Source organism: Delphinapterus leucas, chromosome X, assembly GCF_059928025.1.
Source record: "Delphinapterus leucas isolate spDelLeu-1000000601 "Yukka" chromosome X, BTC_Dleu_Yukka2, whole genome shotgun sequence".
NCBI classification, from domain to species: domain Eukaryota; kingdom Metazoa; phylum Chordata; class Mammalia; order Artiodactyla; family Monodontidae; genus Delphinapterus; species Delphinapterus leucas.
In genome coordinates, this window is record NC_143150.1 from 62,386,599 (window position 1) to 62,410,684 (window position 24,086).

Genomic DNA, 24,086 nt, shown 5'->3' on the forward strand with positions numbered 1-24,086 from the left:
TTCCTAAGTTTGTATGACTAGATGAAATAAAAAGGAGATAGGGTGAGAAGTGGGATCAGGAAACTCCGAAGTTATTGTTATTTGTTCTGATTTTGTCCAAGGAGTGTAGGTTACCACAGGGTCTCCTCACCTGTTGGGTTTTATTTAAATGGAACTGTTAGCACAGGAGGTGGTAGCTCTAAACAATGGGCCTCCAAAGAAGAAGAAATAGGAAAGAAAGGGAGGGATAAAGGGGCAGAGAGTGCAGGTTGGTTTGGAAGCTTGAGCAGAAGGAGGAGGTTTAGGTTGGTCTGGAGTAGATTCCTTCAATGAGAGAAAAGGTCTCAGATGATTGTTGGTTAACAGTTTGGAGCAAAGCAAGTTTGTCAGCTTTATGTATAGAAGCCTCTAAACACCAAGTGAAGTATGCTTCCCATTCATTTTGTCTGGTTTTGTAAGCCCTCTCCAACTGAGCACACAAAACAGTTTAGGAATTTTAAATGATCCCCATTTTGCCCAGTGCAGTTTTAAATCACCCCAGGTTAAAGAGACCTATTTAGACCAGTAGTTGAAGGATGAGGGTCCATAGATGTTAAACATAAAACTGACGGAAGTTGGGAGGATCACCTTTCTTTGAATTTTTGCTAAAGAACTTCCCATTATTGTGAGTACTCACCAAGACCTGAAACCCTAAACTCTAGATGGAAAAAAATCTTGAACATGAATCTCAAGCCAAAATAAGAAAGCTGAATTTCACAGTCTCCTGAATTATATTTCTTCCAGTCTGAACTACCAAGCTGTGGGTTTCAGAATCCAGATGACTTACTGCTAAAGTTTTCAGTCAGCTAAGAGAGGTGTTAGAGAACAAGGGCCTCTTGGAGGTACCAGCCAAAAGTCCAGGGAAGTCCAGGGATCCAGATCAGTTGCTATGGGTCGTGCTAACTATGCTAAGAAATGTCAATTTATAAAACTTCTGAACCAAAAAACAAATACAAAATAATGAATTTTATTCAGGAAAGTATGAGGACTGCATCCGGGGACACACAGATTCGACCATACAACTGAGTTGTGTTCCACTTGATTAAAGTTACAGTGAGGATTATAAAGGTAAACACACAAAATTGTTATTTTGTATAAGCCCATTTGTCTTAGTTCTGCTTGTCCCAGTTTCATCTGATTGCTTGTTTTGCATTGTTGCTATGCAGGATGTCTGATTTTAGATTAAGCAAGCAGTTGAGTCTCGGTTAAAGTACATTATTTTAACAGGTAAAGATATTTTTAAAAACCTACATGCACACTTGTGTGTGCACATACTCACACATATATAATCACATTCTACCATACAAGTAACCGCTAATATTTTTCATGCCATTAACTTGTACAAGGCACCACATAGGCATTAACTCAAATTATCATCACAATAGTCTTATGAAATGGATACCATTATTAGCTAAGTTGTAGAGTTGAGAAAAGTAAGTTTTAGAGAGGTTTAATCACTTGCACAAGGTTGTAGAATTAGAAGTGAAATGAGTGTCTTACAACCAAGATAGATTGAAGCCAAAGCTCCACTTTTCAACTATCATGCCAAACTGCTTCTGCCAGACTACATAGAGTATATCATCTTCCACACTGACCATTATTTCATAAGAGAAATATCCTTTAACACCAAAATAATAGGAAGAATAATTTAGAATAATGAAGAATACTTCCAACAAATTATATCTAGCTTTATGAAAAACAACTAATTGATTGATTTTGCTGCTGAGAAGTTAAATATTTGTTATAAACAAGCACTCAGGGATCATTTTGTTAGTTAATTTTTGTGGCTGGTAATAGGAATCTCTTAGAAGGAGATTCTGTGTTATTAAGACATAGGAATGAATCTAATGTATAATAGCAGGTCAGGAGATTCCCTTGAAATATACTTTAAACAGGCAACTGCCTATTTAATTTATGAATATAGTAGTGTGGAGACACTAGAGACTTTGAATCAAGGAACTTGGTTTTGATTCTGATTCTACTACCAGACTGCCCTCTTATTTCATATGCTGTTTTAATAATCAAGTGAGAAAACTGAGATAATAAAAATGAAGTACTTAACAAAGGGCCTGGAACATAATAGTGAACCATTTTAAATATAACACTTAAGTTCAAGTCCTTTGAGCTCCAGTTTTCTAAAAGGTAAAAATTCCCTGAATTTGAAAGACCCTTGGACTTTTTTTCACAAATGTCTCTCATAAAGAATAAATAAATTTAGAAAAGAAAGGAATATTACTTTTGATTGAGACAATTTTCATTTGAATCAAACATAAGATATTTTGAGAATTAATATTAAAATTTCAAATAACCCATAACCTCTAAATTGAAGATTAGAAGAGACTTCAGAAAAGATTGATTCAATCTCTAACTCTTTATTGATGAAGATACTGAGAACCAGAGAAATTAACTGACAGCTGGTAAGTGTCAGAGATAGGACTTCTGAATACCTGTGATAATACTATTTACACTATATCACATTTATTAGATTGTTTGAATAGTTATAAAATTTTGAAGTTAGTGAAAAATATTTTAGTCTGTAAACTTTTGGACCCTTGGGTGTTTTGAATTCTTTTTAGGATAGATAAAAGTGGGTGAGGTATTTTCTTTTCCTTAAAAAGCAATTTTAGTTTTCCTAGTACTATAAAGGATCTTTATTTGAGTTATGTGGCTCTTATGTTTCATCCCAGAAAAATAAGCCTGGTACATTTACTTAAACAACTTGCCTTTTGGTACGTATTTTAGTTAATTCCAGAGTGCAGTAACTGTATATTATTGATGAAATTAGATTGAACTTTGTGCATTTTTAACATCTTTTGAGTGTTTATATGGAACATTCTGAAGCAGCAATTAAAATAATTAAGGAGGGTGAAGAAATCTTTAGCATGCAACAAAGATTTCTGTGAAATGTTAATTTCTGTCAAATAAGTGAATCTATGCACAGATGCCTCCTGACAGAGGCTGTGATTTCAAAGTGTTTTGCATGCCAAATAACTTGTTTACCTCCTTAATGTTTGCCAAGTTTACTGTCAATTTACAAATAATTTCCATTTTGCTGTTTATTCTGCTGCCTTTTGATGGATGTGTCTTCCAGACTTTTATCTTGCATGTAGACAAACTAATTAATATTTTCCCTTCAGGCAAATATTTTTTTCTTAGATATAAATGTGTGTTTTATTCTTCTTCATTTCCATATGCTTTGTTCTGTCAATCATCTATGTTCTGTGTTGCTAAAAATGTACCTCAGTGGATGTTAATTTCCATGTTTTACAGATTATATATATATATATATACACACACACACAGAAGTTATCTAGCAATCTAAACATATAGACATATAATATGTATTCACTTGGAGAAAAAATACCTTTGTGATAATATGGAAATTTGAAAAACCAACTTTGAAAGTAAGAAAGAACGTATGTGAAATCACCTTGTGGTCCCTATTACGACCCTATAGTGATTGACTACTGGTGTACTAAGAACCTCAATGCTCTTACTGTACTGAAGCTGCAAAGTGTCTCTCTTTTATTTAACCTCTATTTTTAAACATTCTTAAAGATAAAGATGAAAACAGAATTAGATGCAAACACAGACAAAGCACAGACCTAAATATAGAAAGGAACATAGCAGACATCACGAGAAGACATTTAGGCAAGCTTTAGATAGTAAAATATTACTTTTTTATTGAACACATTTTCTAAGAGTAAAACTCTACTAGCTCCAGAACAGCTGGAAATAATGTGAAGAGCTTGTTTATGTGTATGTGTGTGTATGTGTGTGCACTCCTGCTTGCAGCGGATTTTTATAAATGATAGAAATGTCTAAGTGAGAGTGTTGTATAGAAAACCAGACATGAAGAACAAATCTTAATATTCATATTTCTGAGATCTAGAAAAATAATAACATATCTTTCCAGGTTATAGATTATGGGACAACATCTTCTTTTAATATGCTATACAAACTTGTAAAAGAAACAAACCAACAAAACATTGTTAATATTTATTTTTGCTTATTTAGAATATTTTGTAAAGAGATCAGGTTATTGAAATAAAGTCAATGTCTGCTTAGGTGAAATTTATATGAATAGTAAATATGAAGCGCCCAACATTACCTGTTATGAAAGTTTTTCAGTTACAACTGCCTGTAAATTTCTGGAAACAGACTTATAGCATCTTGAATATTCAAACTTACTCTTGCACAAGTTAACAAAGCTCTTCAGCAGGAGCCAGGAAATTCGCTGATCCACAGTACAAGGAGGAATGTCAATAAGACTTGAAGCCAGACAGATTGGGGTTAGCTTAACCATAAAAACGAATCACTGGTTGATGACTAGAAGATAGCCATTCTCTTTCCTTCCATCATTGTTCAGGTGGGCCTTTTCTTTTGGTTCCTGCATCGGTTATACCTAGATAACAGGAGGAAAAAAAATCTCTATAGTAATGCATAATATTGGCATGCCTCCAAGTGACAAAACTGTAAAGAATTGGAAGGAATGTAAGATTTTAAAAATATTTTATCAGGATTTTTAAGTTTAAAAAATTCGCTTCCTAGGTTGAAGAATGGCATCGTCAGAACTGCCTTAAGAGCACAGGATAAAAGAACTAGGAGAGTGAAGAAAAAAAATAACCTCTAAGTATCTAACTTCTTTCTAGGGAATATATTATTTTAACTCGGACATTAAAATAGATTATCTTAACTCAGACGAAAAGAAAGGCTATTGGGTGAAGACACTAGAAATCAGCCAGCAAGCCTAATGGCTAAGAGATAACTGTCCTAAAATAAATAAATTAGCCTGTGTAGTTTATACTCCTCAGCTATTGAGAATATGCAGGCCTGAGATACTGCTCCTACAGGCTCTCAAGATATCCTGTACCTATTCTGTCATTGTTGTTCTCATCTGTTTTTCTGTTATGATCAAAAGGCAGTTCTCATAGCACAAACATTCTTATGGACCCATCCCCAGAATAATATGCAACTGTCAACAAGCTAGTCTGGACTCCACCATCTTTGTTTCTCACTTGCAGAAAAAAAAAACTTATATGGTAATAAGAACAGTTCATGTTTATATAGCACTACACGTTAGGGCTGTTCTGAGCACTTTGTGTATATTCAGCATTTAATCCATGCAACACATCTATGAAGTAGGACTATTATTATCCCTATTTTACAGATGAAGAATGTAAGACTCAGAGAAAATAGGTAACTTAGCTAAAATCACATTTTTAATAAGAATTAGAAGCAGAATTCAAAGACAGTCTTACTTAACAGAATTTATACTACCCCAGCCTTTCTAAGTACTTTGAAATAAAAATGAGTGAGAATTATATTACCAATAAACCTAAACTCTATCATTAAAAAATAAAGAAAACATTTTGCAAATATTGATAGTTTAGCAGTAACTGGTTACATTTTATTTGTGCAATAACCTCAAACCTAATCACAACTCATTAGTGAGAACTGTTGCTCTTTTATAGTACTTATCCACAAAATAGTCAATAAAAGTTTATGGAACAACTTCTCTATAGCAGATACTATGTTAGGTGTTGGGGACACATTAGTGAAACAAAACAATGACAGCTGTCATCGAGTTTATATAGCTGTTGTTATTTTCTGTTTCCTTGGCTATCTTCATTACTAGACTGCTATCTTTTTAAGGGCACAGCAGTGTGACATTTATGTTTTTGTGTTTTCATCCCTAGAACTTATCAGTGGCTGGAACATAGAAATATCTCAATAAATATCTGTGGAATATTGAATGAATTAATAAAATTAAGGTTTTCATTAAAGACCATAGTGAAGTTCTGGACCTATGTCAACATAAAGAAACTTAAAAATATTTTTGAGCAACTATTTAATTCCTAACACTGTGTGAAGACAATAGAAAAATAAAAACAATTTTTAAATATTATCTGTATTTTTGAGGAGGACTTTGAAAACCATTCTCCTTGGTGGAGGATAACGAAGCCAATTAGAGGTAAAATGAGTCAGAATATAAATTTTAAATACTAACTGTGAGTTCATTTTTCTCTTTCTCCCCACGTAATTTACTTATACCAGTGGCCATTCATGCAGCTCAGGCAACTAGTGCATTCAATCTCCAGATTCTCAGGAGAGAGATATTGAAGGAGAAATACAAAGGGAACAGAAAGATCCCATTTATTACAGAGAGTTTGGTAAAATAGGTTTTTAATTTTCAACAGTTCACGGCAGTGATTTTCAAAAGATGAAATACTGAAGGACTCATGGTTTAAAATTCATTTCCTAAATAATATACTTGGAAGAATATATGATGAGTAAACACACTACTGTAGACTGAAAACTCGCTGGACTAGAAGAGAGGACAGAGGGAATCTGACAATAAGAACTCATGGAACATAGTTGGTCTGGGTCAGATATTCTCACCTGCAGCAGGAGTATAGTACTGTCAGTCCTCTAGGAGAAAATTCCCAACCTCTTGGACCAGAGTTCTACTACTTGGACACCTCCAGCACATGATGCCTGTGGAGATTGTAGGGAACCAGGTGGAGCTATTGTTTGAAGAAGAAACTCGAAGGAGGAAGAGGACTGATAGAATGCACATTTGATGGGGGATTATAGTCAACTCCAGCCATCAGTGAATTAGATACAAGCTCTTTTTCTTTTAATATTTGTGGTCATGAATACAATCAAAATGTTGAGAATAAATTATCCCTGATATCAAGAAAAGCTGTTAATATCAAATAATGATTACAGAAGCTCCCACAACCATAATCTTATACTTAAATAAGCCTTATAACATTCAGGTGGGAATTTAAATTGATACAGCCACTATGCAGAACAGTATGGACATTCCTTAAAAAACTAAAATTAGAATTATCATATGACCCAGCAATAACACTACTGGACATATACCCTGAGAAAACCATAATTCAAACTACAATGAGATATCATCTCACACCAGTCAGAATGGCCATCATCAAAAAATCTAGAAACAATAAATGCTGGAGAGGGTGTGGAGAAAAGGGAACACTCTTGCACTGCTGGTGGGAATGTGAATTGGTTCAGCCACTATGGAGAACAGTATGGAGGTTCCTTAAAAAACTACAAATAGAATTACCATATGACCCAGCAATCCCACTACTGGGCATATACCCTGAGAAAACCAAAATTCAAAAAGAGTCATGTACCAAAATGTTCATTGCAGCTCTATTTACAATAGCCCGGAGATGGAAACAACCTAAGCGCCCATCATCGGATGAATGGATAAAGAAGATGTGGCACATATATACAATGGAATATTACTCAGCCATAAAAAGAAACGAAATTGAGCTATTTGTAATGAGGTGGATAGACCTAGAGTCTGTCATACAGAGTGAAGTAAGTCAGAAAGAAAAAGACAAATACCGTATGCTAACGCATATATATGGAATTTAAGGGGAAAAAAATGTCATGAAGAACCTAGGGGTAAGACAGGAATAAAGACACAGACCTACTGGAGAACGGACTTGAGGATATGGGGAGGGGGAAGGGTGAGCTTTGACAGGGTGAGAGAGAGTCATGGACATATACACACTAACAAACGTAGTAAGGTAGATAGCTAGGGGGAAGCAGCCGCAAGGCACAGGGATATTAGCTCGGTGCTTTGTGACAGCCTGGAGGGGTGGGATAGGGAGAGTGGGAGGGAGGGAGACGCAAGAGGGAAGACATATGGGAACATATGTATATGTATAACTGATTCACTTTGTTATAAAGCAGAAACTAACACACAATTGTAAAGCAATTATACCCCAATAAAGATGTTTAAAAAAAAAAAAAAAAAAAAAAAAAAAAAAAGAGTCATGTACCACAATGTTCATTGCAGCACTATTTATAATAGCCAGGACATGGAAGCAACCTAAGTGTCCATTGACAGATGAATGGATAAAGAAGATGTGGCACATATATACAATGGAATATTATTCAGCCATGAAAAGAAATGAAACTGAGTTATTTGTAGTGAGGTGGATGGACCTAGAATCTGTCATAGAGAGTGAAGTAAGTCAGAAAGAGAAAAATAAATATCGTATGCTAACACATACATATGGAATCTAAAAAAAAATGGTTCTGATGAACCTAGGGGCAGGGCAGGAATAAAAACACAGATGTAGAGAATGGACTTGAGGACACAGGGAAGGGGAAGGGGAAGCTGGGATGAAGTGAAAGAGTAGCATTGATATATACACACTACCAAATGTAAAATAGATAGCTAGTGGGAAGCAGCTGCATAGCACAGGGAGATCATCTCAGTGCTTTGTGATCACCTAGAAGGGTGGGATAGGGAGAGAGGGAGGGAGACGCAGGAGGGAGGGGATATGGGGATATATGTATACGTAGAGCTGAGTCACTTTTTTATACAGCTGAAACTAACACAATATTGTAAAGCAATTATACTCCAATAAAGATGTTAAATTAAAAATATATATATATAATAATTTACTCGCATGCAATAGTTTTGAAATTATTTTTTTTTAAATTGCTTCAGCTTTTCTATGCTTTAATAAAAGTGAATGGCAGTCATTATGCAGCCTGTTTACCTTATAACTAGTTGTCATGTCTCACATGAAAAATTCATATATTAAACAAATGTCAGATTAATTCTCTGGCAAGTTTGATTTGGTTATACAGTAAAATATACACAGGTTTGTACCTTTACAGTTTGTTGTTTATTTCAGCATGTGAAGTGACCTTTTCCCTCTGCTCTCATGCAAAAAGAGGAAGAGTTGTTATTAGTAACATGTTTTCTATAACCACCGAATCAAATATTTTAAACAAGTAACAAAGTACACACTTCAAAATGCCCATTTGTTCTGAAAGTTGATTAATGGTGCTTTGTTTTGGTTTAAAATATTTTTGGCCAAAATATTTGACCTTATGATCTTGTGTCAAATATCTCTAGTAACAGATTTCAGGTAAATGATGGCTATTTTATGAAGAGTAGTGAATAACTTTTGCTCATGCAACCAGAGATTAAAAACTGTGAGTTTATCATACAGCAGGAGTCTTCCAGCCTATAAAGAAGGAAAACATTTTTTCTATAGGAATGAAATAGTTGGCATGATTCAGGACAGTCATATACTGAGGCAGGGTATGGACTGAAAAAGTACTTGAAAACTCTTCTATTATCCTGACTTTACAGTTTCCTAATATTTTGAAACTGAGGTGTATAATGCAACATGAATTATAAATGTTTACTTTGAGAGAATAGTGAAGTTAACTTCTGAAGTTCACCTATGGACAAAGCTAGAGCTTCTAATTAATTAACTTAAGCCATGATTAATAATATATGCATTCCCTATTAAAAATATAAAATGAGTAATCATTCTGATTAAAGGTACTGCTGATGTTATGACAATGTTAAAAACAGAAATTAGTGAGGGCGAGGATGGAGATAAGTTAAAGTATAACATTTTCCCATATTTTCTATATATAAATTCATTTTATTGCATTAAAATTTAAAGTGTTTTCTCCAATTAATATTGATAAGCCTAGATCCATGAGGGTCTATAAGTTGAATTTATGTGAAGTGGAAATTTTTTCTTACAAGTTAAATAAAAATGAAAATGTAGCATTGCCTATATAAATTTCAGTGTCAACTTTATATTATTAAATATTAACCCTGAGAAAATAGATTATACAACTTATCACTACAATGTTCTTTCCTTTCACACATGGTTTTGTGAAATTACTTAAAATGTAATTATGGTATGGCAATTATCAACTTTATGTAATATGACAAATTTTAAAAGACATTTTTTCCCTCACAATGTCATTTTTAAAACGTCTCTTTCTATTTATTTCCATCACTAATTCTGTCTCAGAAAATGATGACTAAAACAGCTTCCTAACTGATCTTCCTGTCTAGCCTCTCTTTCTTCCAACTACCCTATACATTTCAGTGATCATGCCACTTCTCTTTACAAAGAAAGCGAGTGAATTGTGATTTCCTCTCACACCACTCTAAAGCTCTTTAACATTTTCATCACGTGTCCTCAACCAATAGAAAACTCTTTTTATCTAATTTTTTTTATTGAATATTTCTGGCCAGAGCAGACATTTACCCTATTCCATTCCCTCTCATTGCTTCCTTTTTCAGAATCAGTGCTTATGACTCCTCCCTTAAAATCCTTCAGCACCTCTGCATGCATATATATACTTCTCCCTTCCATCAAATTATATATCCAGTAACCTTATAAAACTCAATATCTCTCACATCAGCTCCCACTCCAGTATTTTAAAATATACAGCCCATATTTGACCATACTGTTTCTGTCTTTCAACTTCATCCAAACCTTCACTCTCACTAAAGGTGCTTTTTTTTTTACCAAAATCTGTTGCTGGGAAGATCAAGTCCTTCTGGTGAGAGGTTATGTGCCTTCCCTTACATAGATCCCCAAATATCTCTATCTTTACCTTATTTTATCAACTTTCTTGTCTCAGGGAATGAAGTGTTCAATGCTTGTCTCAGGCTTAATCTTCCACTCTGTCATTTCCCATCCCTTGCAACAATTAGTCCTATAGGGTCTTAGATATCTTCATTCTGTTTTCCATTTACACATTTCCTTAGCCTACAAAGCTGGTCAGATCTCTCTAAAACAACCAAATAAATCTTCCTAAACTAATCATTGGTGTTCAACCATGACTTCCCCTCAGGGTACAGCTCTGTTTCCTCCTTACTTTTTCTTTAAAACTATCTTTAAAAGTTATTTGTATTCACTGTCTCTTACTCTTATTTAACTACTGTGACCTTTCAACTGGTTTTACATTTCTTTCCTACATCTTCCTTTTTCTTCTCTTTGAATGATAATAGTAAAAATAGTGATACTGATAACAATTAAACTGTACTGATCATTTACTAAGTGTCCTATGAGAATGCTTCTAATATTATGCCAATAAACTGATATGGAAACTGAGTTACACAGAGGTTAAATAATGTGGCCAAATACATACATATTTTAAGTAGTGGCACCTGAATTTTCACTAAGTTAATCTGGATTTCTGCCTGCTTGTTTAACTAATACTTAAGCACTTCTCAGGATTCTATGTTTGCTATCCTTACTTTATGCTCCTTACCTGAGTTAGTCTCTCTCAGTCTTGTTTCTTCAGTTGTAACCTCTGTGTATAATTGCATGATTGTCAAACATATATTATCAGCCATGACTACTGTCTTAAATTCAAAACCCAAATTTTCAAATGACTCTTAGAGATCACATTGTACATATTTCACATATATATCAATATGGGGAAAGGTTTTTAGTCAGCAGCCCAAAGTCCCCATCATAAATTACATTGATAGACTGGTGGCCAAAGCCCCCAAGCAAAAAAAAAAAAAAAAAATTACTTTCCTATCAGGCATTACAGAACCTAGATCACTTTCTAGTAACCAAAGACAAAGGTCAGACCACTTTTGGGGTAATATTATATTTTATTGCATATAATTACTTGTCACTTTTTATAAAAATTGATTTGCTATAAGTTTTTTTATCATATTAAATAAATGTTTACTTTTATACTAAAAAAGAAAAATAAAAAAATAATCACTTCTTCCCTGGTGGAATCAGAAGATTTAAGAATTTTATGGTGAAATTACACAATTCTTCAGATAATTCTCAAAAGTTAGGAGTATCCTAGAGTAGGGGTCCCCAACCCCTGGGCCACAGAATGGTACCGGTCTGTGGCCTGTTAGGAATCGGGCCGCACAACAGGAGGTGAGTGGCGAATGAGTGAGCGAAGCTTCATCTGTATTTACAGCCACTCCCCATCATCACTAGCATTACCGTCTGAGCTCCACCTGTCATATCAGCGGCAGCATTAGATTCTCATAGGAGTGCAACCCCTACTGTGAACTGCACATGTGAGGGATCTAGGTTGTGCGCTCCTTATGAGAATCTAATGCCTGATTATCTGAGGTGGAGTCAAGGCAGTGATGCTAGCACTGGGGAGCAGCTGCAAATACAGATTATCATTAGCAGAGAGGTTTGATGGCACAGAGACCATAATAAATCAATTGCTTGCAGACATATCAAAACCCTATCAGTGAGTGGCAAGTGACAATTAAGCTGCATCTGGTGGTAGGCTTTATAGTAGCAAGTGAGTTGATGTACTTTAATTGTACAGCTGCATCTGGTGGCAGGTTTTAAGTTAGACTCCAACACTTATTTTAGTCTGCTCATCGCCTGCTCATTATTTTATTTACCACTTTCATCCGCACCTCTTTCAGCATTGTGCACTTGCATCAGTCACAGTTTTGGTAAGCCCACAAGCTAACCCCAGCCAAAATGAGTAAAAAAAAAACATCACTGGAGAGCTTCTTTGAAAAGGGGGAAAGACCCAATGATGAGACAGCTGAAGACTCTAAGACTGACAACAAAAAGAAAGCTGCACTTAAAAGACAATGCTGGGCTTCCCTGGTGGCACAGTGGTTGAGAATATGCCTGCCAATGCAGGGGACACGGGTTCGAGCCCTGGTCTGGGAAGATCCCACATGCTGCGGAGCAACTAAGCCCGTGAGCCACAACTACTGAGCCTGCACGTCTGGAGCCTGTGCCCCGCAATAAGAGAGGCTGCGACAGTGAAAGGTCCGCGCACCATGATGAAGAGTGGCCCCCGCTTGCCACAACTAGAGAAAGCCCTCGCACAGAAACGAGGACCCCACACAGCCAAAAATAAATATTAATTAATTAATTAATTTAAAAAAATAAAAAATAATAAAAGACAATGCCAAGGGTCCTACTTAAATTACGGGTTCATTGCAACAAGTGATTCACATTCTCCAAGCCCACTTTGTATAATATGTAGTGAGCGGCTATCCAATGAAGCCATGAAACCTTCAAAACTGCTTTGCCACATGGAGACAAAGCACCCTGCTTTAAAAGACAAGCCTTTGGAGTTTTTCAAAAGAAAAAAAAAATGAACAAGAAGAACAGAAGCAATTACTGAAAGCCACCACTTCATCAAATGTGTCTGCACTGAGAGCATCATTCTTATTGGCTAACCACATTGCTAAAGCTAAGAAGCCCTTTACTATTGTTGAAGAGTTGATCCTGCCTGTTGCTAAGGACGTTTGTTGTGAACTTTTAGGGGAGGATGCAGTTCAAAAGGTGGCACATGTTTCTCTTTCAGCTAGCACCATAACTAGACGAATTGATGAAACAGCAGGGGATATTGAGGCAAATTGTTAGAGAGGATTAATGAGTCACCATGGTGTGCAATCCAGGTTGACGAGTCTACTGAAGTTGACGACAAGGCAAAAATGCTTGTTTTTGTGCAATATATTTATAAGGAGGATGTGCATGAGGATATGTTATGTGCACTTTTGTTGCCAATCAGCACCACAGCTGCAGAATTTTCAAGGCTTTGAATGATTACAAATCAGGAAAACTGAATTGGTCATTTTGTGTTGTTATATGCACGGATGGAGCAGCTGTCATGACTGTACGGCTTTCTGGTTTCACCACTCGAGTCAAAAAGGTCACTTCTGAATGTGATTCTATGCACTGTGTCATCCATAGAGAAATGCTGGCTAGCCAAAAAATGTCACCTGAACTTAACAACGTTTTTCAGGGTGTGATTAAAATTATCAATCACATAAAAGTACATGACCTTAACTCACGTCTGTTCACGCAGCTCTGTGAGGATATGGGTGCAGAGCACACACATCTTCTCTTATACACAGAAGTGAGACGGCTTTCTAAGGGTAGCTCACTGGCCAGAGCTTTTGAGTTATGAGAGCCGCTCCAGAGATTTCTTTTAGAAAAACAGTCACCACTAGCAGCTCATTTCAGTGACACAGAATGGGTCGCAAAATTTGCTTACTTGTGTGACATATTCAACCTGCTCAATGAACTCAATCTGTCACTTCAGGGGAGAATGACAACTGTGTTTAAGTCGGCAAAATGGCTGCATTCAAAGCCAAACTGGAATTATGGGAGCAATGAGTGAACATTGGGATTTTTGACATGTTTCAAACATAGCAGAGATTTTGAAAGAGACTGAGCCAGGACCTTCCTTCTCCCAGCTGGTGCATGATCACCTATCTCAGCTTTCAAAAGGGCTTGAGCATTACTTCCCAACCACACAAGACCCCCAAACTGTGAAGGTATGGGTCCGCGACCCATTTGTGAATAAGCCAGGTGAATTGACTTTGTCTGTGCTAGAAGAAGATCAACTGCTTGAGATCACAAATGACGGTGATCTTAAAAAGTATGTTTGAGACAACTTCAAATCTCCATCTGTTCTGGACTAAAGTCAAGGCTAAATATCCTGAGGTTGTCACAAAAGCACTGAAAAGCCTGCTTCCATTTCCAAAATTCTATTTTTTTGTGAAGCAGGGTTTTCTGCAGTGACAGCAACCAAAACGTGATTATGGAGTAGACTGGACATAAGCAACACACTTCACATGTCACTGTCTCCCATCACCCCCATATGGGACCATCTAACTGCAGGAAAACAAGCTCAGGGTTCCCACTGATTCTGCCATATGGTGAATTGTATAATTATTTCATTATATATTATGATATAATAATAATAGAAATAAAGTGCACAATAAATGTAATGCACTTGAATCATCCCAAAACCATCCCCCCTCCCCAGTCCGTGGAAAAATTGTCTTTCATGAAACCAGTTCCTGGTGCCAAAGATGTTGGGGGCCACTGTGCTAGAGGCTTCACCATATTCTCCCTCTCAACTTTAAATAGAGGAGCTCTTCATTCTTTCCCTGTATATTGCTGTATGAATGTCAAACATATATTACAAAACATAACCACTCAAACTACAAACTTGAGTTTTCAAATGACTGTTAAAGATCAATTCTCTTATTAGGCTTCTTAATATGGTTTAGTTTGAAGAAAGTGTTCCATGGAAAATAAAAATATAAATAGTATTTTAAAGTTAAATAAAATTTAAAAAGCGAGACTATTTGAAAGCCAGCAATGTACTTCAAAATTCTTATTTTAGAAATATGGAAATAGAGCAAAAATGAATCACCAAGATCACATGGCTAAAATACTTTCCTTAACTTTTATCCATTCTCACGTTCATATTAGTTTCTTCATATATATTTCTCAACCATTGTATTCTTTATACATATATTTATTTATGCTCACATATATGTTTTGTCATAATACGTTTTAAGTCATTGTTATGACTATTCCAGCTCATTCAGTCATTCAAGGAATGAATTTATTAAACATTCATTGTAGTTCATGGACTCTGTTAGACCTCTGAGATTCAGTAATAAGTAGATTCTTTTACTAACCTGGCAGGACACAAAATATAGTGATGCAGACCCCATAAGAAAACCAATAATTTCAATCCAAATTTTTAAAAGTTACAATAGAGTAAAATAAATTACTGTGAGAGCGTAGACTATTCATGACTACATCAGGCTGAAGGTTATAAAAGAGGCATCCTATGAAAAGGAACATCTGAATGGCTACTAGAGAAAAAAAAATGTGACCACGTAGCTTCAGTTAGGGTAGACAGGGTGATTTGAAGAAAAAGCGGAAACACTGGTGATCTAAGAGGAGGAAACAACATATAAAAATTCATTTAGGCCTGAAAGAACAGAGCACATTCCAGAAATTGCATTAGATGAGTGTGAATTAAACAAATTGTACAAGTGGGAGTATATTAAAAGATAAGGTTAGAGGTAGACAGTGGCAGTAGGTCTCTTACATGACATGCTATGCTTATAAGACATTATAATGGGACTTGCTGTTTTAGTTATGGATGAGGCACTAAGACAATAAGTGGCAAATAACCTATCTTACGTTCCAAAGCAAGTAGCTCAGCCAATTAAGCCTGACTTACAAAGGAGGTGGTTACAAATCAGGTGGTTTGCAACCCTTCACTCAATTCCAAATCTTAGTCTGTAAAATAATTTGGAGAGAATAATTGATAAAGTTGGGAATTAGAAGTACAGAGTCCCACCATCTCCCATGGGGAAGTGGAGAAGGAGCAATTTTCTCCTTACATCAAGGCCAGTGAAACAATTTCAAGAGGAAACTTAGATAGCTCAATGCCAGTGTTCTAGAGCTTGAGGGACACATTCAACTAGTGTATAACTCATTCTTGAGAAGTCAAAGTGCAAGAGACTTGGCTAAAATGTTCCATAGCAGTAGAGAACAATGGTTTGGATGTAACTGCATTACCACGAAGAGCATGTCTAAGGTTTGCATATCCTATGAACCATATATGGGCCATATGAAAAAGAGTTCTTCTTCCAGAAGCTAATGTAAAGGGGTATGAAGACCAAGGAGAAAGATGCTACAGCTGTATACATAGAGGCTGAAGGAGGAGACAGTCCCTGGAGTGGACCACAAAAGGAACTGCCTGAGGAGGGAGAACTGTAGCTTGAGAGGTCCCAGTGATGGAAGAGTTCCAAAGAACCACAAAGCACCCATAAATGAGTCAAAATAAAATATCTTCTTAAGTAGAGAATTTCAACACCAACCCATGGCAGTAGAAGCCAAGAAAGCCTTTCCTACTCCACTTTTCTTTCCTTAGCTCTTTCCCTCTGACACATATACACATATACCTTGGGCAAAAGAAATGGAAAATGTATTTAGCATAGCTGTGGAGACTAGGTTAGATGTACAACTGAAAAGAAATAGAAAATGCTGACCTTTCTCTCATTTTCTACATTAAGATTTTCTCCTACAGCCAGCCTAAGCTAGGAGATGAAAGCAAATACAATTTTAAATAGAGTATGCTAGATCATATCTGTTTGTATCTATAGATCCATTCTCCAACGTAATTTCACCTGGACTGGATTGATCAGCCTCCCTTACCTCTAGATTTGTGTTGGTATCATTAAATGGGAGGCACCTTATTGAGATCACAGAGCAGAAGAAGAAAGAGGTCAGCATATTTATTCCTCTGGATCCCTCCCTGTTGGTCAAAGATTGGCAGGGTTTTGATCCTGTAACAGAAGACAAAGATTCTATTGGGACGCTCTCTCGTCAGCTAGAGGTCTCATGTTATACTTACTATTACTCCCTCTCATTGCCCATTAAGTCCTAGGGGTAGTTATGACAACAGTTGCTAGACCTGTAGGTTGCAATAATTTGAAGATTTACCTCAATTCTGTCCATAACTTTGTAAACAATTTCTTCATTTAAGTCTCTTCAATTACCTTGTTTCATAGTGTCAACCTTTTCTTGCCAAGACCCTCACTTATCCTGAAAAATCTAGATTTGTTTATTAGAACACAGAGATGTATACATTATTTACTGAACTGAATTTTTTGGACTATAGTAAGAAAAATTTTTCTCAAAATATTGTCAGAAAAATCATGGCAATCTCTATTCATAGAGAGTGTGTTTAAAAGGGCTTTGGAGGAAAAAAAGAAGATGTTTTCTGCTGCATTTTATGAATGTGCTGCATTCTACTTGATGTACTGGTTACACTATCTTCTTAGAGACCACTGGAGAAAAAGACCATGAGTTGTATATTTTTTTCCTGTTTTCAAGAGAACTATGTATATAGTAAAATTGTGGGAGACAATAAATATATAACTTAGAGGAACATTTTGAGTTTAAATAAATACATTAGGAAAAAGGAAAAATTGAAAGAAAATACACTAGATACTTCACATAAGAACAGGAAAAAAAATAAACCTAAGGTGAAAAAATGTAAAGATTAAAAAATGTAAAGATAAAATCAATATTTAATGAAAGTAGAAGCAAATGAACAAACTGAGACTCAATGTAGATGAACACTAAAACTAAAAGCTGTAAATAGCAATCAAGAAAAAGTGAGATAGTAGCAATTGACATATATACACTACCAAATGTAAAATAAATAGCTAGTGGGAAGCAGCTGCATAGCACAAGGAGATCAGCTCCGTGCTTTGTGACCACCTAGAGGAGTGGGATAGGGAGGGTGGGAGGGAGATACAAGAAGGAGGGGGTATGGGGAGATATATATATATATATACATACATACATATAGCTAATTCACTTTGTTATACAGCAGAAACTAACACAACATTGTAAAGCAATTACACTCCAATAAAGATGTTAAAAAAAGAAAAAAATGTGAGCAAGTATAAGCAAACAATATCAGAATATAATAGAGTTAGGATTCTTTTTAATTCATAATAAAATTCTATTAATAACTTTATACCAATATTTTTTTTCCTTTTATCTATGAGGTATAGTTGACTAACAATACTATATAAGTTTCAGAAGCACAGCATAGTGATTCACAGATTTTAAAGGTTATATTTCACTGATAGTTACTATAAAATACTGGCTATATTCCCTGTGCTATAGCATACATATTTGTACATTATTTATTTTATATGTAGTAGTTTGTACCTTTTAATCCCTTACCTCTATCTTGTCACCCATCCTTCCCTCCCTAACTGGTAGCCACAAGTTTGTTCTGTATATTTGTAAGCTTGTTTCTCTTTTGCAGTATTCATTAATTTTATTTTTTTAATTATACATATAAGTGATATCATACATTATGTGTCTCTGTCTAACTTATTTCACTAAACATAATACACTTCAAGTCCATCCATGTTGTTGCAAATGGAAAAATTTGAATTTTTTCTATGGCTGAGTAGTATTCCATTGCATGTGTGTGTATGTGTGTGTGTATCCATATCTTTATCCATATATATGTTAATAGACTCTTCTATATCTTGGCTATTGTAAACAATGCTGTTATAAACACTGGGGTTCATATATCTTTTCAAATTAATGTTTCATTTTCTTCAAATACATACCCAGGAATGGAATCATTGAATTATATGGTGGCTTTATTATCAGTTTTTTGAGAAACCTCCATACTGTTTTCCACAGTGGCTGCACAAATTTTATTCCCACTGACAGTGTAAAAGGGTTCTCTTTTCTCCACATCCTTGCCAACATTTATTATTTGTGGTCTTTTTGATGATAGCTATTCTGATAGGTGTGAGGTGATATTTCATTGTGGTTCTGATTTACATTCGTCTGATAATTAACAATTTTGAGCATCTTTCATGTGCCTGTTGGCCATCTGTACGTCTTCTTTAGAAAAATGTCTATTCAGGTCTTCTGCCCATTTTTAATTGGATTATGACTTTTGATGTTGAGTTGTATGAGTTGTTTATATATTTTGGATATTAACCTCTATCAGTCATACCATTTGCAATTATTTTCTCCCATTCGGTAGGTTGTTTTTTCATTTTGTCCATGGCTTCCTTTGCTGTGCAAAAGATTTTAAGTTTAAATAGGTCCCATTTGTTTATTTTGATTTTGATTCCTTTGCCACAGGAGAAATATCCAAAAATTATTGCTAAGATTTACATCAAAGAGCATTCTGCATATCTTTTCATCTAAGACTTTTATGGTTTCTGGGCTTACATTTAGGTCTTTAATCCATTTTGAGTTTGTTTTTGTATATGGTGTTAGAAAATTTTCAAATATCATTCTTTTACATGTAGCTGTCTCATTTTACCAGCACCAATTGCTGAAGAGACTATCTTTTCTCCATTGTATATTCTTGCCTCATTTGTCATACATTAATTGATCTACATAGGTGTCTGGACTCATTTCTGGGCTCTGCAGTCTGTTCCATTGATCTATGTGTCTTTTGTTGTTCCATTACCATATTGTTTTGGTTGCTCTAGCTTTGTAGTAGAGTCTGAAGTCAGGGAGCATGAAACGGCCAGCTTTGGTGTTCTTCTCAAGGTGTTTGGCTATTTGGGTCTTTTTGTGTTTCCATATAAATTTTAAAATTATTTGTCATAGTTTTGTGAAAAATGCTATTGGTATTTAGATAGGGATTGCATTGACTCTGCAGATTGCCTTAAGTAATATGGCCATATTAACATGAAAAGATGTTCAACATTACTAATTATCAGAGAAATTCAAGTCAAAACTACAATTCAGGAACACAGTATACTTTTCCATCTGTTTTGTGTCTTCTTCAATTTCTTTACTCAGTCTCTTATAATTTTCTGAGTACGGGTCTTTTACCTCCCTATGTAGGTTTATTCTGTGTATTTTTTCCTGATAAAATGGTAAAGTGTATTGTTTACTTACTTTCTCTTGCTGTTACTTTATTGTTAGTGTATAGAAATGCAACACATTTCTATATATTAATTTTTTATCCTGCAACTTTACTGGATTCATTAGGGAGCACCAGAAATTTTTTTCATGAGATCTTTATGATTTTCTATGTAGAGTATTATGTCATTTGAGAGCACTGACAGTTTTACTACTTTCTTTCTAAATTCAATCCTTTTCTTTCCCCCATTTCTTGTCTGATTGTTGTAGCTAGTACTTCTAGTATTATTTTGAGTAAAAGTGGAAAGAATTGACATCCCTCTCTTCTCCCTGATATTAGAGGAAATGCTTTCAGCTTTTAACTCTTGAGTATGATGTTAGCTGTGAGCTTATACATGGTCTTAATTAAGTTGAGGTATGTTCCCTCTATAACCACTTTCTGGACAGTTTTTATTATAACTGGATGTTGAACTCTGTCAAAAGCTTTTTCTGCATCAATTGATATGATCATATGGCTTATCTTGTTCAGTTTGTTAATGTGGTGTAATCACACTGATTGATTTACAGATATTGAAAAATCCTTTTATCCCTTGGACAAATCCTACTTTATCATTGTGTATAATCCTTTTAATGTATTGTTTGATTTTGTTTGCTAATACATTGCTGAGGGTTTTAAAATCTATGATCGGTGATATTGACCTATAATTTTCTTTTTTTGTGACATCTCTGTCTGGTTTTGGCATCAGGAAGATATTGTTCTCATAGAATGAGTCTGGAAGTTTTCCTTCCTCCCTAATTTTTTGGACTACTTTTAGAAGAATAAGTGTTAACTCTTCTCAAATATTTGGTAGAATTCACCTGTAGTCCTTGACTTTTGTTTGTTGGGAGTGTTTAAATAACTGATTCAATTTCATTACTGGTAATTCATATTTTCTATTATTTCCTGGTTAAGTCTGGGAGATTGTGCATCTCTAGAAATTTATCCATTTCTTCTAGGTTGTCCATTTTCTTGGCACAGAGTTGTTCATAGTAGTTTCCCATGATCCTTTGTATATCTGTGGTGTCAGCAGTAACTTATTTGTTTAAGCTCTAATTTTATTGATTTGGACACTCTTTATCTTGATGAGTCTGGCTAAAGTCTTATCATTTTTGTTTATCCTTTCAAAGAACCAGCTCTTAGTTTCATTGATCTTTTCTATTTTTTTAGTCTCTATTTCAATTTTTACTGCTTTCATCTTATGATTTCTTTCTTTCAACTATCTTTGAAATTATTTTGTTCTTCTTTTTCTATTTTCCTTAGGTGTGAGGATCTGTTGTTTATTTGAGATTTTTATTATTTCCTGAGATAAGCTTGTGCCACTGTAAATTTCTCTCTTATAACTGCTTTTGCTGGGTTCCATAGATTTTGGGTCATAGTGTTTTCACTTTTGCTTGTCTCCAGGTATTTTTCTATTTCATCTTTGATTTCTTCAGTGATTCATTGGCTGTTTAGTAGTATATTGTTTAGCATCCAGATGTTTGTGATTTTTGAATTTCTTTTCTTGTAGTTGATTTCTAGTCTCACAGTGATGTGGTTGGAAAAACATTGTGCTTTATATGATATCAATTTTTTAAATTTACCAAGACTTGTTTTGTGGATTAGCCTGTGATTTATCCTGGAGAATATTCCATCTGCATTTGAAAAGAATGTTTATTCTACTGATTTTGAATGTAACATTCTCTATATCTCTCTATATATATATAGAGAGAGAACATTCCATATATGTATATTGGACATACACCCCAAAAACCATCTTCTTTTTTTTCTTGTACTGAATATTTCATTGGTTCATCTTATTTTTTCTATACCAGAATATATATATATATATGGAGAGAAAGAGAGAGAGTACTTCTGATCTAATGTGTCATTTAAAACCAGTGTTTCATGTAAGTGAAAACTATATGTATAATTTTGATAAAACATATTAAAACACATTAGTAGAAAATACAAATTAAAATAAATAATTAATCCATAATGAGTTAAGATAACCATTAAAGAAATCAGTGAAATACAGAACTCTTATGTCACTTACTTAATTTGTCATTTGATTAAACATATTACACATTTCAGAGGCCTTTCTATTATGGCTAGTCACCATATTTAAAGAGAGAATTACTTTTTTTTTTCTGATTTACTTCAAATATCTATGGTTTTCTCATGGTGGGACTTCCAGTTTGGTTGAATTAGGATCTCCCAAAATTCAACTCTCTACCAAAGCAATAATAAAAGCACTGGGGAAAAAAGTCAAAATCAACATTTTTCTGTATTCTGGTAGTAAACTAAAGGCTTACAACAACCTGAGGATCACTAATTAAAGGAAACTTCTTGAATTTCTGTAAGAACAACAGGTTTGATCATGGTGTGGAGAATTGATCTACTCCTGCCTCTGTATCCCTAACTCTGTTGTAGCCTGGAAAATCAGGAACATCACAATGATAACTATGAAAAACAATAAACTTACAGTCCTTGGAGGGGAGAGACTGGATATGGAGCTCATCAAAAGGCCCCATCGAGACCCAGAATACCAAAGAAATCCTGAGGAAAAAGAACAAAGCTGGAGGCATAACCTTTCCAGACTTCAGACAATATTACAAAGCTACAGTAATTAAAGCAGTGTGGAGCTGGCACAAAAACAGACACATAGATCAATGGAACAGAATAGAGAGTCCAGGAATAAATCCACACAACTATGGTCAGTTAATCTTCGACAGAGTAGGCAAGAATATACAAAGAAGAAAATACAGTGCCTTCAGCAAATGGTGTTGGGAAACCATGGACAGCCACATGTAAATCACTGTAGCTAAAATATTCCCTCACACCATGCATAAAAATAAACTCAAAATGTCTTAAAGACTTAAATGTAAGACAGGACACCATGAAACTCCTAAAAGGGAACATAGGCAAAACATTCTTTGTTATAAATTATACCAGTTTTTTCTTATGCTCAGTCTCCAAAAGCAATAGAAATAAAAACAAAAATGAAGAAATGGTACCTAATCAAACTTACAAGCTTTGGCACAGCAAAGGAAACCATAAACAAAAGGAAATACAACCTACAAAATGGGAGAAAATATTTGCAAAAGATGCAACTGACAAGGGAATAATCTCCAAAATATTAAAACAGGTAATAGAACTCAATAAACAAACAAACAAACAAACAGACAGACAAAAACAATCCAAAAAATGGGTGGAACACCTAAACAGACATTTACCAAAGAAGACATCCAGATGGCTAAGAGGCACATGAAAAGATGCTCAACATTCTTAATTATTAGAGAAATGCAAATCAAAACTACAATGAGGTATCATGTCACACCAGTCAGAATGGCCATCATCAAAAAGTCTACAAGTAATAAATACTAGACAGGTTCTGGAGAAAAGGGACCTCTCCTATGCTTTTGGTTGGTATGTAAATTGATGCAGCCATTGTGGAAAACAGTATGGGGGTTCAATCTCTTCCAAAATATAGCAGAAGGAGGAACACTCCCAAACTCATTCTACGAGGCCACCATTACCCTGATACCAAAACCAGACAAAGATGTCACAAAGAAAACTACAGGCCAATATCACTGATGAACATAGATGCAAAAATCCTCAACAAACTACTAGCAAACAGAATCCAACAGCACATTAAAAGGATCATACACCATGATCAAGTGCGGATTATTACAGGAATGCAAGGATTCTTCAATATATGCAAATCAATCAACATGATACACCATATTAATAAATTGAAGGAGAAAAACCATATGATCATCTCAGTAGATGCAGAGAAAGCTTTTAAAAAAATTCAACACCAACTTATGAGAAAAACCCTGCAGAAAGTAGGCATAGAGGGAACTTTCCTCAACATAATAAAGGCCATATATGACACACCCAAGACCACATCATCCTCAATGGTGAAAAACTGAAACCATTTCGACTAAGATCAAGAACAAGACAAGGTTGCCCACTCTCACCGCTAATATTCAACATAGTTTTGGAAATTTTAGCCACAGCAATCAGAGAAGAAAAAG